Source organism: Podarcis erhardii (genome assembly GCF_964252035.2).
Source record: "Podarcis erhardii genome assembly, chromosome: 5".
Lineage (NCBI taxonomy): Eukaryota > Metazoa > Chordata > Lepidosauria > Squamata > Lacertidae > Podarcis > Podarcis erhardii.
The window spans coordinates 20,847,209-20,864,086 of NC_138509.1; the positions used below are offsets into that span (position 1 = coordinate 20,847,209).

Consider the following 16,878-nt stretch of genomic DNA (forward strand, 5'->3'; position numbering starts at 1 on the left):
TTTGTTGCTAATGTCGTTACTGAGGGGGGAAATCCGACTAAGACATACGGTAAATGTGTGTCTATGGGGTATGTAGGGGGAGATCTGAGCTGATCTGAGCAGATGCTAATGCTGTGGTGAGGTTCCTTTTTTGTTCAATTCGCAAACTTACTTCAAAATGAACATTATAAAAATGGTGGCAATGACCGCTCCCCACATCAAATGGGGGGTGCCTTTTGCATGGTCGCCTGCAGCCCCCTGGATCCCAGTGCGGCTCCTGGTAGTTCGGGCTGGCTTCATCCTCCCCAGGCTGGATACCTGGAGGTCTCCGCCTACCTCAGCCAATCGCCCAATCCCGCCTGGGGAGACGTTGCCAGGGGATTGGCCAGGTAGGGGAAGGGACTGCCCTGCCCACACAACAGAAGGTGAATCTTACCTGTGAAGCGTCAGTTGGCTCCAGAGCTTCTCCCACCCTGCCCTCCCTCAGTTAAGTCTTCTTTTGCAGGTTAACCTCTTCTCCACAGGTATACAGGCACTGCTATGTCATGGTCACTCTTGAAGGGCCGGAAAGGAATTTTCCTGCATTGGCAGGTTTTGCCTTTCCCGTAGCAAAACGTCACAACTTTGGCAGTTTCAGGCCTTGGGCGGAATCCTTTAGTCTATCTTCCTAAATGGGGGGGGGGGTGAAGCAGTGATCCACGCCCCCCTTGCGGCAGTGATCCTAGGGTTCCCCGTTAAAGGGGTCTTGAGGGGAGGCATTGGCCATACGCCTAGAGGTTGTCATTGCTCTCCCCTGCGATGGCGGCATAACGGGGGCGGGCTCTCTGCTTGAACATATGTTCTCCAGAGCCAGCCCAATCCCCACACATTCTGGATAACCCTGATGTCTCCCAGATCCCCAGCTGGGGACTGGGAAGGATAAACGCCCAATGCCTGAGCCAAGGTCTCACTACATCTGAAATTTAATAAAGCTGTGGTCAATTTTAATCCCATAGCATGTTGTCTTGAGTCATTATTCCACTTGGGGGTCGCCTGGGTTGAGGGGACTCTGCCTGTCCACGCAATGCTTTGCCTGCTAAAAGCACAAGCCTGACTATATATATTTTTGTTCAGTTGGCAAACCTACTTCAAAATGAACATTTTAAAAATAGTGAAACAGCTTTGCAGGGTAGAAGCGCACTTCAAAGGTAATACATCAGAGCTACAGGTGAGTCAAGGTGAGGGGAAAGAGGACGTGATGGAAAACATTATCTTAATATCATTTGTTTCTCTACAAGCCATGTAGCAGGTGTTTTCCACCTGTTCAGTCTGAGCCAGAGCAAAGCATTTCTGTTATGGGTGATTCAATACTGCTTTCATTTCGTGGCACATAAATCATCCTCCCCCTTCTATTTTGTTGATGCCTGAATTGTTTACTCAGCCTGAGATTTACAACTGTTTGTTCAAGGTAGTTGCTGTGTTATTGAATAGCACACTTCCCCAACTGGACACGCTGGCACCTGTGTTGGTATTTGCACAGATATTCAGATTATTAATTTTGGCAACGCTGTGCATATATCCCCCCCTTTTCTTGCCTCTACAAAATTGTTTTACATTCTATGTAACTAAGAACGGGCACCAAGGACGTTGATTCCTGCAAAAGCCAAGAGGACAACCAGACTTTCCAAGGCTGGATCTACACTGACCTGTTTAACATTATTAGAACAATATTAGATATGTCGTTCTAAAATGTCACATACTCGTTAATTAAAACTTGTTTACTTTAGGATTTTTCCCGTCAAAATACTGTTTCCCTGCTGCTGGTTGCTATGCTGCATTTTAATAACACATTACGAATGTTAAATATAGGATGTCGTGTCCATATATGTTATCATAACCATTCCTTAACCCTTCCTTAATATTAAAAGCCATGAGTGTAGATCTGCCCCAAGTGTCCCTATTTTCCAAGGGACAGTCCTGTGTTTACAGAAGCCATCCCAGTTTCTGAGTTGATTCCAGAATATTTCGCTTTTCTGTAGGACGTCCCTATTTTCATCAGAGAAATGTTGGAGGGTATGGAGTTATGGAACCTCTGAACTAAGGAAATAAGTAACGATACAACCTTTAGAAGACATCTGAAAGCGGATGACTTGGTAATGACGGTAGAAGAACCAGTGGAAAGTATTAAAAGAATATTAGAAGAAATAGAGCAATTTGGTCGAGTTGCAGGATTCTATCTCAACAAAAAAAAGACGAAAATTATTGCTAAAAACATGAATCAAGAAATAATTGAGGAAATACAACAAAGGACAAAGATAGAAGTGGTGAACAAAGTGAAGTATTTAGGAATATGGTTAACCCCCAAGAACATTGATTTGTTTCAAAACAACTATTTACCTATGTGGAATCAAATAAAAAGGGATTTGGAGGTGTGGGGAAGACTGAAACTGTCCTTTTGGGGGAGAATATCCACGATAAAAATGAGTGTGCTACCAAAGATGTTATTCCTTTTCCAATCACTGCCGATAATTAAGGGGGCATCAATTTTTAAAGAATGGCAAAAAATAATTTCAAGATACAGTGGTGCCTCGCAAGACGAAAAGAATCCGTTCCGCGATTCTCTTCGTCTAGCGGTTTTTTCGTCTTGCGAAGCAAGCCCATTGACAGCTTAGTGGATTAGCGCTATTAGCGGTCTAGCAGCTTTTAGCGATCAGCTGTTAAGCGGCTTATCAGTGGAACAGCTGTTAAGCGGCTTAGCAGCTTAGGAAAAGGGGGGAAAGGGGGGGAAAACCCGCAGGAACTCTCAAGACATTTCATCTTGCGAAGCAAGCCCATAAGGAAATTTGTTTAGCGAAGCGCCTCCAAAACGGAAAACCCTTTCGTCTAGCGGGTTTTCCGTCTTGCGAGGCATTCGTCTTGCGGGGCACCACTGTATATCTGGCAGGGTAAGAAGCCAAGGATTCAGTTTAAGTTATTAACAGATGCGAAAGAAAGAGGTGGCTTCGCCCTGCCAGATCTGAAATTTTATTACGAAGCATCATGCCTCTGTTGGATAAATGAATGGATCAAATTAGAGAATGGAGAGCTGTTAGATCTAGAAGGATTTGATAACAAATTTGGTTGGCATGCTTATCTATGGTATGAGAAGAAAAAAATTCACAAAGGTTTCGAAAACCACATCTTCCGAAGATCACTGATAGAGGTGTGGGAGAGGTATAAAAATTTGTTGGAACCTAGACTCCCCCATTGGATTTCACCATTAGAAGTGATGAGTGTGAAAAAAATCAATATGAGGGGGAGGTGGATGACATATGGAGAATTGATAATAAGAGAGGGGGAAAATGGAAAATGAAAACTTATGAAGAGGTGAAAGAATCTGTTTATGACTGGTTACATTACTATCAGATCAATGAAATGTTTAAAAAAGATTGTAAAATGTGTGGGTATGAAGGTAAAGAATCAAAATTCCAAGTGGAGGTATTGAATAATGAATATAAAAATCTGTCTAAAATGTATAAAATGTTGCTGGAGTGGCATACAAAAGACGAAGAGGTAAAAGCAGTAATGATACATTGGGCAAGAGATTTTGGTTATAATATACAGTATGATGATTGGATGAAATTATGGAATGAAAGGTTAAAATTCACGGCATGTATGGCGTTGAAAGAAAATGTAATGAAAATGGTTTACAGATGGTATATAACGCCAGTTAAACTGGCTAAAATGTATAAAACATGCAATAAGTGTTGGAAATGTAAAGAAAAAGAAGGTACTTTCTATCATATGTGGTGGGAGTGTAAAAGGGTGAAAGACTTCTGGGAAATGATATACAACGAACTGAAAAAGATCTTGAAATATACGTTCGTTAAAAAACCAGAGGCCTTTCTATTAGGAATGGTAGGAAACGAAATTAATAAGAGAGACTGTAAACTGTTTCAATATGCAGTGACTGCCGCAAGGATACTTCTGGCCCAAAGATGGAAACAGGAAGAAATTCCAACAGTGGAAGAATGGAGAAGGAAATTGACTGAATATGCAGAATTGTACAAATTGACTGGGAAGATTTGATACCAGAAAGACCAAAAGTTTATTGAGGACTGGGAGAAATTTACAGAATATCTGAAAAATATATGTGATGTACAGACAACGCTTGTTGGTTTTGAAGAGACTCTGTGAGATAGTAAGAAATACTGCAAAAAAGAGAGTAAGAGGAAAAGGAGCTGGGAAAGGCAATATTGTGTTTAGAAATGTGTTAACAAATAGAAATTTTACGAAAGATTGACAGAGAAACTGAGGGAAGTCAAAAAATTGAAGAATGAGTGCAAAATAATTTGTTGACTTTATAAAATTGTTTGGAAAACGAATAAAAAATATTTTTTTAAAAAATAGAAGACATCTGAAAGCAGCCCTGTATAGTTTTATTGTGTTTTTATATATGATGGAAGCCACCCAGAGGGCTGGGGCAACCTAGTCAGGCAGGGTATAAACGATTCATCATCATCGTCACCATCATCTTCCTAGCTTATTTCTCACAGCGTTAGCCACTACATTGCTAAATTAGGAAATGTGGTAGGGTTGGGGGTTTTTTTGCTTCATAGACATAATCAATACCGTAACCATCCGGTAAGGGTGACAGATGGGAGGATAATTTAGGCAGGTTGACTAATAATGATACTATTTAAAAACGTCTATTATTGTTTATTATAATACGGCAGGGATTGGTGCAGTGCATCTCTGTAACAGAACTAGAATCTTAAATACATAGGCACCTCCTCTGAGTCAGACAATAACAACCCTACAAAGGAGGTTTTCCTTCCCACATTCTAGGAATTCCATCTGAAGCAGCCTTATCAGGCAGTTAAGTCCTTTAGAACTATGTGGAAAACTACTTTCACACAGCCATCTCTAAATATAAAAGCATCCCGTCAAATCCTAGGATTACCAAAGAGCCCATTAGGTATGACAGCAGCAGGGTGGGGAGTGCTTTTATGTGGGCTCCTCCAAAGACATGGTCACCCTGGGGGTGAAGCCAAACTCCTGGAGAATCACAGCGCCTGCTGTGGCTGCAGAGACTGGCAACTCATAACTGCTGCCCCCTGCGTTGTTTTTGCTGTGTTAGCTGCACTGAAGTGACTTCCCCGGGGTACAAGCCTGGGCAGTGTGTATGGAGGTCCTGGGCTGCCCAGACGACAAGACCCCCTTCTTGGCCTCACTGATGTGGTCCAAAAGAAAACAGAGCAATACGTTTGGCACCAGCTTGGCTGCAGGAGTTGCCAGAAGGAGGCATGCAAAGCACTATCCAACCATCTTAGGGACTCTACTCCAAATTTGTGTAGGGTTTGCTCCTTAGCCTTTTTTCCTCCTAAAGATGTCCCTCAAAGCAGTGAATAGATTGAATTTCTACATCAGCCAAATTAATATACAGATTAACTGAACAACTAGTGCTTGCTCTCATACCCTTAGGAGCAGTATGGTGTACAGGCAAAGCTTTTCCCAACACAATAATAAACATGATCACCAGCTAAATGTCTACATTTCAAGTTGCAGTTAAAGACTGGACTTTGGCAAGCTTAAATAGACTGATCCGTGCCAGAGGGAGGAGGGGAGTAAGTTGGGATTTTGTTTTTGTATCTCCCTCCTTTTATAATACTGGAAATCAATAAAACAGTAATCACTTGGAAAGCTGGAAACGCTAACGATGCATGCAATTTTCAGTTAGAAATCTGAAACCGAATCACAGGCAAATCCAGAGTCCAGCAAATTCAGCAGTTGTCTTTACAGCTCCTGAAAAGTAATTGGCTCGGCGTACACAGCACGACATCAATTATAGCAGCATCCCCGCCACCTCCAATGTAAATGGCTTTAACGAGAATGTACCAATGACTCATTTGTCCTTCTTGTAAAACCTCTGAGAGGTGCAAAGCCACCTTGTCCAGTTTGTATTTCACCCAAACTGTGGGAAGCAAACAGAGCAGGAGCAGATGGAAAGCTGCATGGAAATTTCCCTAAAGGGACGGTGTTGCTTTAAGAGCAAGCAGGTGGGAGGTGATACGGGCACCCTACTCCAAATAGTTGTCTATTTCTACTGTAATACCAGCTATTGCCTGATCCCTGGTGTCCTAGAGATTGCTAGTCTCCCTTGCTTTTTGACAGCTTCATTAAACAGCTGGAAGCTTTTGCGGGAAGAAAATGTGCTTTACTTCAGTTTGGCAACCCTGAATAAAAACCTACAACAAAGAGCAACTTGAGTCGAGATCAAAGGCACGTGGAGGCAAAAATATTTTATAAAAGCAGGTAAGACCGGAAAGACCAGACCTCTAAATTATACTATGTGTGTGTTGTGTGTGGTAAACTGTCTCTCTCGACTACAATAAATGCAGCCTAGTGTGGTACTGTGATGGAAGCCTTGCTTTTCCTAAAAGGTTAGGTTTAAAATAAATGTTTGGTTACCTATTCTGATAGACTCCTCCTCACGTTTGCCTGAAAATATTATTATCCTGAGAAAACAGGGGCTGATATTTCTGGTGTTTTTTCTTGAAGAAGAGAATCATCTGAAATTTTGAGGAGGGAATTGTTGCCTAACCAGAGTGGGCTTCTGACCAAAATATGCCTAGTGGGAAGCTGTGGAAAGACCCTTGTTAAATGACCCTGCTTCTTTTGGCCACACTTCCCAGAATGCCTTGGGAGGGATGCGACATGATGCAGTGTTGCTCTCAAGGGAATTTCAGAGAAACTTCTACCCACAAAAAAATACTCTTCAGGAGGTAAAGGGTAAAGGGTAAAGGGACCCCTGACCGTTAGATTGAGTCGCAGACGACTCTGGGGTTGTGGTGCTCATCTCGCTTTACTGGTCGAGGGAGTCTGCATACAGCTTCTGGGTCATGTGGCTAGCATGACTAAGCCGCTTCTGGCGAACCAGAGCAGTGCACGGAAATGTCATTTACCTTCCCACCGGAGCGGTACCTACTATCTACTTGCACTTTGATGTGCCTTCGAACTGCTAGGTTGGCAGGAGCAGGGACCGAAACAACAGGAGCTCACCCCGTTGTGGGGATTCGAACCGCCGACCTTCTGACTGACAAGCGCTAGGCTCTGTGGTTTAACCCACAGCGCCACCCACGTCCCACTCTTCAGGAGAGCTTGGTTTTAATTCTACACAACAAATGGCCCCAAAGAAATTGATCAGCACAGCTCAAGGTAGGATTCCAATGTTTTTAACAGTGGTGCAGAAGATGCAGTTTGGGTAGGTTCAACTTTGCATGCAAAGCTGACCAGCATTGTTCTGTCTGCACAGCTGTTAAAAGAACTGGATCTGTCTTCTCCTTTGAATCTGGTCATCCTAATGGCGCATGAACAATTCACGGTTTTAAATAGTATCATTAATAGTCAACCTGCCAAAATTATCCTCCCATCTGTCATTCTTGCAGGATGGTTATGGTATTGATTATGTCTATGAAGCAAAACACACACACACATAAAAACAAACCTAGTGCATTTCCTAGTGCAGCATCATAAAACGATTAATTTAGCGCAATGGAGTCACTAACCGAGTGAGAAATGAACCAGGAAGATTATCATCTCTGGTATGCATTTTGCTTTCCCATCCACGCAACAGAATTTCTTCATGAGACCTAGAGTTTGTCTGCCTTTGTCTGCAACATTTGGATAAATGTGTGTACCTACCTCACAGGGCTGTTCTAAGAATAGGGCGAAGTGCTTTGTTGCAGTGGAACGGTAAGTGTGAAGTGGTTTTTAATACAGTGATACCTTGGTTTACAACCATAATCCGTTCCGGAGGTCCAGTTGTAAACCAAAACAGGTTGTAACCCAAGTTGTGCTTTCGCCAATAGGGCCTCCAAAGAAAAAATTTGGTTGTAATTAAAATAAAAATGGGTTGTAATCCAAAAAAAGGGACACACACTTCAGGGATTGACGTGTTTGTAATCCAAAACGGTTGTAATCCAAAATGGTTGCAAACCAAGGTACCACTGTGCTTGAAATTCGCCATTGCTTAAAATGCCCTGTAGCACCTCTACGCTCCACACACTGCCCTAAATCTGCCTCTGCCCCACCCTTCACTAAAATAATTGTCCAACACCTGCTTCCTGAAATTTGGAAGGTCTCAACCAATGAGAGAACCTTTCTGCATTGGCCTTTCCCCACCAGAATGCCCTCCTCTGAGATGCTTATCAGGCATCTACATTGATGTAGGTATTTGACTGACAACACTATATTTCAGTCTGTGAATTCCTTTACCTTTTTACTTCCTGTCACAGTGGTTTGGGGAGGGAGACAGTGACTTTGGAACAAAATGAGTGGTGTTTTGTTTTGTTTTTTTAAGTGCTGAATCCTGTTCTATTTATTTATTTATTTTGTCTATGGCTTCTTAACCCTTGCACCTACCCTCCTTACTGAAAGCATAAACCACAGGGAAGGTCCTTAAACCTTTTTATTAAAAAAAAGTCTTTTAACTGTGTGTAGCCAAGGACCCCTGAGCCTATTTGCACTGAAACGCAACATTTCTAACCTCTCAGAAGAGGTTACTTTGACAGCAAACTTCACACACTTATGCAAAAAAAAAATTAAAGTCTATAGGCAGGGCTTTTTTTTCAGCTGGAATTTGTCAGAACTCAGTTCCAGCACTTCTCAGGTAAGCGGCATTGCCATCGTAAGAGAGCAAGGGAGGTGTTCATGGTGAGTTCCAGCACCTCTTTTTCTAGAAAAATGGCATTGGTTATAGGCATCTATATATAGTTCCATTGTAGTCAATTTCAGACTTTGGAAAGCAAGGCAATGAATCATATGCCATGGATATGAGGTGAAATGTGAGGTCGATCTGAGCAGCTAAGCTGAGGCAATGTCCTATTTGAGACAACGAGGTAGATTCTCAGGCTAATATTTTTCTGTGCACAGCTATAATAATTGTTAATGAATATGTTAAACGCATGAGTATTCTTGGGTACTCAATCTGTATTTCTGCTTCTTTGTACTATTTTTATCTTAGCACATTAACCATGGAAATACAGAGGGGGTTTTCTGTTTTATCTTATCACATTCACAAATGAAATATAGACGATGCATTGTTTCTCCTTGCTGAGATGAATAGCTATTCAAACGAAAAGAGGAAAAGAAAGCGTAGCACACAAAATGGTTTCTGATTGAAATAGATAACAGTGTTCTGCAAGGCCCCCTCAAAAGAGCAATAAACAAATGCATTCTGGAAACCAGCCTGCCATATTGACAATGGGCACAATTATTCTGGGCAGAAGTCAGTGCTTCTGCACTTCAGTCCTACCTGCTTGGGGGGAAGTTGCTCTCATTTCAGTGGGGATTACTCCCAATGAAGGGTCTAGCTCAGGGAAAGCAAATGGTGCACTTTTTCGGCGTAGTTGGATGCCAGCTCCCATCATCCCCAGTCAGAATGTTCAGTGACTGGGGGAATGATAGGAGTTGTAGTCCAACAGCTTCTGACTGGAGGGCACCATCTTAGCTACATCTGGTCTAACTTAAGTGCTGCAGGGATTTATTTAACATAAATTTGTGGGGCCAAGCTTGACATGGTTTGTGCAATCTGTCTGGAATGTACCCTTCCCCATTGCCGCGAAATTAACAGAAGGAGCTAGTTAAATCAGCAAAACAACTGACTTAACCCCACCCCCACCCCACGTACAATGGCATACCCTCCAACATTCCTCATATGAAAGTTGGTACATTCTATTCTACATCAGTATCACTGCTGAGGGAAGCTTTTAATTTTAATTTTCTGATTTATTCATTTTTTTGCATGTTAATATCTTTATTAAAGTTTTCCATGATACAAACCACCACCACCTGAAGCCCAGCTAGCTCCTGCCCCCACTCTTGGCTCCTATAACCCAATTGCCTCCCCACGCCCCTCAAACTCCAGTCCCCCACAGGCTTGCCTGCACCCCACCCACCAGAACCTTCCCCATCACCCCACGACCTGCTGCTGCCCAGGGTCTCCTCCAGTCACCACCTTCTTTTCAGGCCTGACCTGGCTCTCTTTCTCCTTTTTATTTGGCCAGCTGTATGGGTGGTTACGGGACGTGGGTGGTGCTGTGGGTAAACCACAGAGCCTAGGACTTGCCGATCAGAAGGTCGGTGGTTCAAATCCCCATGATGGGGTGAGCCCCCGTCGCTGGGTCCCAGCTCCTGCCAACCTAGCGGTTCGGAAGCACATCAAAGTGCAAGTAGATAAATAGGTACCACTCTGGCGGGAAGGTAAACTGTGTTTCCGTGCGCTGCTCTGGTTCGCCAGAAGCGGCTTAGTCATGCTGGCCACATGACCCAGAAGCTGCATGCTGGCTCCCTTGGCCAGTAAAGCGAGATGAGCACCGCAACCCCGGAGTCAGTCACGACTGGACCTAATGGTCAGGGGTCCCTTTGCCTTTACCTTTATGGGTGGTTATGGGGCCTGCCAGGCTGGGGTGTTGTAGCCTCCCACAGCGGGGAAGGTGGCAGAATCCCCACTGCCTCGCGCTTCCTTCCTGCTCCCCTTACTGCTACTGCTGCTATTCCACAGGCGAACCTGGTCCCTCTCTCGGATCCAGCAAAAGTCTCTCCCCACCTCACCTTCTCCGACTCCCAGGAGTGGTGGCAAAGGAGGTGATAGTGGTGGAGGGGGAGGCGTCAGTTGGCAATCCTCTCTTCCTACTGCTTTCCCCAGTGTGAAGCCATTTCCAGTTAGCATACCTCAACAAAGATGGGAATTTGGGACTCCGCATGACATAGGGAGAAGCTGTGATGGCTTAATGGTTTTTGTGACAGTCCCGGCATTTTCAGGGCAGTTGAAGATCATGCAATGGCCATAAACCAAATCAGCCCACGACCCCAACAGCTGTTTTTAGTGAAATAGAAAGATATCGGGAGATCCATTCAGGGCTCTCACTGTCATAGTCTTTGGCCCTTAGCTGACAAGCCACTTCGGAAATCGGGGGAATTCTCAGCAGAGAAGTAGCAGACAGAAGGGAGATGCTTAGCTCTTTCTCTCTCTCCCCCCCCCCATTAGCTGTTACCTGAAAAATGTTTCCATTGGAGTCTGGAATCCTTCAAAGATAAAGCAATTGTGCTCCAGCAATAACCCCCTCCCCAAAAAAACAACAACCAGAAAACTTAAACAAGGAACTGAAACTCACTGTTTGCTCTGAGAGTAAGAAAGAACTGTGTTGTGTTTTACAGACGGTTGACTCTTAAGCTCAGCTTTTCAACTATCGTTAAACACTACATATTTAGTTTGCTAATAAGGATGTCCAAGAGAGTGATCCTACAAAGGTCTTTTTTTCCTAAAACCGATTCTGTAAGTCACACATATTTATGATTATAATATAATATGATCATGAAAATCATCGGTTCATCAAACATATTTTACAAGAGGATCCATGAGAGCCTTCTGCCTTGTGCCCAGCTCGAGGCTATCATAGTCAATAGCAAAGTGAACCAAGTGACCTTTAGATGACTCCAAAAATAGTCCTTTGAAGTTTAACAATGGATTATGAAACAAGTTGCATAAATATGGAGTGATTGGGCAAAAGCATACATTTATAGAATATTACAGCCTCTTTTAGAAAACCAGTTTAGGGATATATATTTTTCATTGCCGGAAATTGAACGGCAAAAGCCTCAATGTTCCCAGAGTCCACATGATGTTGCATGGTGTCTGCTCCCTTTACACAATGGGGGCAACCAAATTTCATCTGCGCCCAACACTTCTACAGCAATCTGTTTCTCGCTCCAGCACATCACGTTCACTTGCCCCCTGTTCAATGTGCCACGGGCAAATTTGTTGGGATCAATCATACAGAAACTAGAGGGTACCCCACCAAAATTCCACCTTGCTCAAATCTTGCAGGATAAGGATACCCATACGACCCTGAATGTGGCTAGGTTCCTGGTCGCTGTCCTTACCCAAAAGCGACGCCAAGGAGCACTACAAGCTAACTAAGGCGTAGTATGCCATTCTATTTTATAGTATTTTATTGTTATTGTGGTGCTTTAGCGGCTGTTTTTTTCCCCCACGTGCACAAGCTGTTATTTATGTGTTGTTTTTACCTGTATGGCCGTAATAAATATTGTTGTTGTTGTTGTAATCTGTTTCTCTGAATGGTACTTCCAAGCACCAGAAGGAGGTTTTAGATATACATGTATCTTATCTATATCTATATCTATATCTATATCTATATCTATATCTATATCTATATCTATATCTATATCTATATCTATATCTATATCTATATCTATATCTATATCTATATCTATATCTATATCTATATCTATATCTATATCTATATCTGTATCCCTAAAGGGGAGGAAACCCAAAACAGCTCAGTGAGAACTAAGCATTATCAGTGGGATGAGATTGTTAGGGGGTGGGAGAATGAAATAGAATGGAATATGTCACTGCAGATCTGGAAGGGATCCTGAGAGCCATCTAGCCCAACCCCTTGCAGTGCAGGAATCTCAACTAAAGCATTCAAGACAGATGGCCATCCAAGCTCTGCTTACAAACCACCTTCTAAGTCCACCACCTTCTAAGGGAGTCTGTTCCACTGTCAAACAGCTCTAACTGTCAGGAAGTTCTTCCTGGTGTTTAGTCAGAAACTCCTTTCTTGTAACTTGGATCCATTGGTTTGAGCTTGCTTCACCTTCCATGTGACAGCTCTTCAGATATTTGAAGATTGCTAGCATCTCTCCTCTCAGTCTCCTCTTTCCAGGATAAACATACCCAACTCCCTCAACAGTTCCTCATAGGGCTTGGGTTGCAGACCCTTGATCATCTTGGTTGCCCTCCTCTGCACACATTCCAGCTTGTCAATATCCTTCTTAAATTTTGGTGCCCAGAACTGGACACAGTACTCCAGGTGTGGTCTGACCAAGGCAGAATAGAGCAGTACTATGACTTCTCTTGATCAGAACATGATACTTCTTTGATGCAGCCTAGAATAGCATTACCATTTTTTGCTGCTGCATCACGCTGTTGAGTTTTTGGTCCACTAAGACCCCTAGATCTTTTTCACGTGTACTACTGACAAGGCAGGTGTCCCCTGTCTTATATTTGTACAGCTGCTGCTTCCTATCTAAGTGAAGAACCTGACATTTCCTTGTCCACAGCTACATCAGCACATAACCAGTTCTAATTGGCTGTGTACTGTTGTGACATCATCTCAATCATGACATGCTCACCAATTGACTGGCATCATTCATGTGACTACACTCTGAAAGATTAAGGTCCTGGGAAGAAAAATGGTGCCACCATCGTAGCAGGTCATACAAATTAGGCCAGCAGTCTCAACCACTGAGCTACACAGTTAAAAGATTTCATGTGATTTAAAAGTTATATAATGATGGTGTGGTGCAGAAAAAGAAAACCCACATTGACTAACAGCATTCCAAAGCCATAGAATTAATTATGCCTGCATACTTAGCAACGTATCATTTGCATGTATGTTCCAAGTGCAAATTGATCTCCAGGAAGGACTTTTCCCCTTCTCAAGCATAGTTTGCACAATTTGCCAGTGGGGACACTCAGCAGGCAAAACAATAAGGAAGGAGGGGTTTCTGAGGGCAATGTGCACAAAGAAACAGATCTTCAAGTGGAAAGCAAACAGGATCTGTTTTTATGGACCACAGAAACATGATGGTATCAGAATTCTCTACACAAAAGTCATTAATGAGAAGGAATGGATCATTCTAAGTATTTACACATTGAGCAAGATTCATAGTTTGTCCATTTTGAAAACAATTCTTTTGCTTCTTGTTTTCTGGCTGAAAGCTCTGAGAGTGCATCTAAGTTGCCCTGCTCCCCAAATCCTGTCAATGTTTCTTAGGTAACCAAGAAAGTTGCTTTTAAAAAATAAGCCAAGAGATTGTTTTCTTAATGTTCTGGTGTTCTCTTTCCTTCACATATCGCCGCAACTTTTTGTGTTGAGCCACTATTTTAGTTGACAGAAGAATGAACTTGTTTTCTTCCACTATATAGTTCTCTTTGGCTTTGGTTGTCATGCCTCATTGTTTTAAAAATCTCCATCCAAGGACACTTCCTCATGCTTATTCCAGGGTTGTTGTTGTTTAGTCATTTAGTCGTGTCCGACTCTTCGGGACCCCATGGACCAGAGCACGCCAGGCACTCCTGTCTTCTACTGCCTCCCACAGCTTGGTCAAACTCATGTTAGTAGCTTCGAGAACACTGCCCAACCATCTCATCCTCTGTCGTCCCCTTCTCCTTGTGCCCTCGATCTTTCCCAGCGTCAGGGTCTTTTCCAGGGAGTCTTCTCTTCTCCTGAGGTGGCCAAAGCATTGGAGTCTCAGCCTCAGGATCTGTCCTTCCAGTGAGCACTCGGGGCTGATTTCCTTAAGAATAGATAGGTTTGATCTTCTTGCAGTCCACAAAAAAACATGGGAGGGATACAACTTTCAACAGAGTCCTCTTCTTTCGTCCTTTCTCCTGGCCAGCAGACCATTAGGCAGGAGTGTGAAACCTCACATGCAGAGACCAAAGGCCTCTTCAGGCCTCTCAGTCTGATCCAGGGCCAGCGTGTCACGTTTTGTTACTTGAAGTGAAACGCAAAGTGCCCCCCCCACCTCCACGGCACCCATGGAGAAGTGGCTCAGGCATCAGCGCCCATTTCTGGCGAGATCTTGCCAGAAATCGGCAGCGGGGTGGGCAGAGAGCTCACAAGGGTGCTGACTTGGCTGCTTCACCCTGCCTCATGGGTGGGCTGGTCCTAGTCTGACCCATGGGACTCTCCCCCAAGCTAGACTGCTTCCCTAGCCGCACACCTCCCCAGGTGACAGCCCTCACTGGCCTTGCTTAAACAACACCCTCCTTGAATAATTTTGCCTGGCTGGAATGTTGCCCTTGGATTCTGATCATGCCTTTTGCTTGACTGGACGGAGGATAAGAGGAGGGTGTGTGAGTGTGTGCAGAAAGGCAAAATGTACATTCTCTGTGCTCCACCCACATTTGGTTGCTGCCCTCGGGTTGCGCAAGGCTCCTCATCCCTGTCCTCAGGCAGGCACAGGTCACAGAAACTACTATTCACAACGTGAGGCTGGTGCATGGATAGTGATCTACTCCTTCCTCTGCTCCCCAGATCTGCAAATTCCTCCTGTTGTGGGCTGGCTAAGAAGGGCTTCCTTTAAAGATCACGCCATAGGCGAATTGACAGGTCAACTGGCAACCTTTTGAAAAGGCTCAATTCAGACTTATTTCTTTTTCACGTCATTTTTGGAGGTGTTAGCCGGTATTGCTGCTGGAGCTATCTTGAAAACTCATGTGAGGTGTGTGGTTGTTTTGTTTTTCCCCCCTCTCCCTTAGGTACGTGTTTGAGCCAAGACGGCCGAGTAGAAAGCCATGGTGGAAACCATCTTGGCACCGTGGACAATTGTATTGGTCATCTTTGCCACAGTGTTCGTGATGAGCTTTCTGATGTTCCTCCCTCCAGCTGTCGTGTTGATTTGCAGGAGGAAGACCTTGTCACAGATCTCTTTGGAGGGAGCCGTATAGCCAGCTTTGTTGAAGATGACTGCATGAGCACGGGGACTTGACGGTGCTTGAGAAGCGCCATCGTAAATGTGGAGCAGGCTTTGCCTCCTCTGATATATGCAAAACGACGGATGCTGATATTCAGGATCCTGGATATAAAACAACATCTGAGACTTTTGATGCCCAATTAACTATCCTCTCTGCTTTGTTCCATTTTCTCTTTGAGAATATCAGTGGATGAAAAGATACAGAGGGAAAGAAAAGGCATATGGTCCCTGTTAACTCTGCACATATAATGCCTTTATTGCTCATGGTACTTTGCTTGCAAACAGTATTGAAAAAGAGAATTGTTACATTTAACTTATTAATGGTTGCGAGGCACTATACTGAAATCAGATATTCATAGTTCTTGTATTTATCTCTTACAAATGTGTATTTGGAATATGAGTCGATGTTTGACAGTTCAATGAAGCCAATGGCCAATCTTATTTTCTTAATTATTTATTCAGTATTTGCCAGTTTCTAGTTTTGTTACGTTTTCTAACTTTGAATGTCAGTCTTCTGTGATACCCTTACAAAATGAGGCATAGATTTTCAGTTCCCAGAAAATGAAACCAGGTGTTCTCCCGCAGTTAATCTCCATTCTCTTTTTCTCTTTTTTTAAAATGTATTTTTATTAAAGATTTTGTTGATTTACAAAGGTATGTGCAATGTCTCTCTCTTGTATCCATTCTGACACCACATAGGATTCAACGAGAGACATGGGACATCGTGTTGGGAGAGGCAAAACTTAATTTCCCTACTTGTGACTTCTAACCCTCTTTCACACCGCCACCTACTGGTCCTTGTGCTTATGCATCATGCTTTTAGCTTCAATTTGGGAAACAGTTGAATGGAAAGCACCTGCTTTGCAGATTGGGTTAGTTGGCTTTAGCTTATATGAGAGAATGGACATTAATGTTGATTTTGCAGGGGTCGCTTTCACAAGATGGCTCTAGTCAGCTGCCTGTCACCTTTTGCTACTGCAGTGTGTACGTGTTCATATTAGCTCAAATTTGACAGAAAATTACATATAAAAATGGAGAGAGAAAATGTGTATCGAGGAAAATTGCATACAAAAGTGTGTCTGGGGGAAATGCATGCTGAAACGCTGACAATTTTTTGTGAGGACTTTTAAAAAAAAAATGCAAACTGATGAATGATTGTGAACGGAACTTAAACAGGTAAACTGAGAAACCAAAACTGACAGAGCATTGAATAACTGAGTGGCAGGTTCTGTGGCTGTATTTGCTCAGCCTCCACCATTTCAATGCTGTGAAAGAAATATAGTGGCATAATTGATTTTATCAGCATCTGCTTGATGTAAGCTAACAGAAGCGTAAAGCACACAGTCAGCCTTCTACCTGACGTGCGGTCTG

General features: G+C 43.3%; 1 long non-coding RNA gene across 2 annotated transcripts; it reads left to right on the forward strand.

Annotated features, from left to right (window-relative positions):
* Positions 1 to 5,879: 5,879 nt before the first annotated feature.
* LOC309342946 lies at positions 5,880 to 15,948 on the forward strand. Of its 2 annotated transcripts, XR_014157041.1 has the most exons (3): positions 5,880 to 5,996; positions 6,112 to 6,252; positions 15,293 to 15,948. It is a non-coding gene; the product is annotated as an uncharacterized lncRNA (long non-coding RNA). The 2 variants fall into 2 exon arrangements; XR_014157042.1 differs by lacking the exon at positions 5,880 to 5,996 and having other exon boundaries at positions 6,008 to 6,252.
* Positions 15,949 to 16,878: the final 930 nt, after the last annotated feature.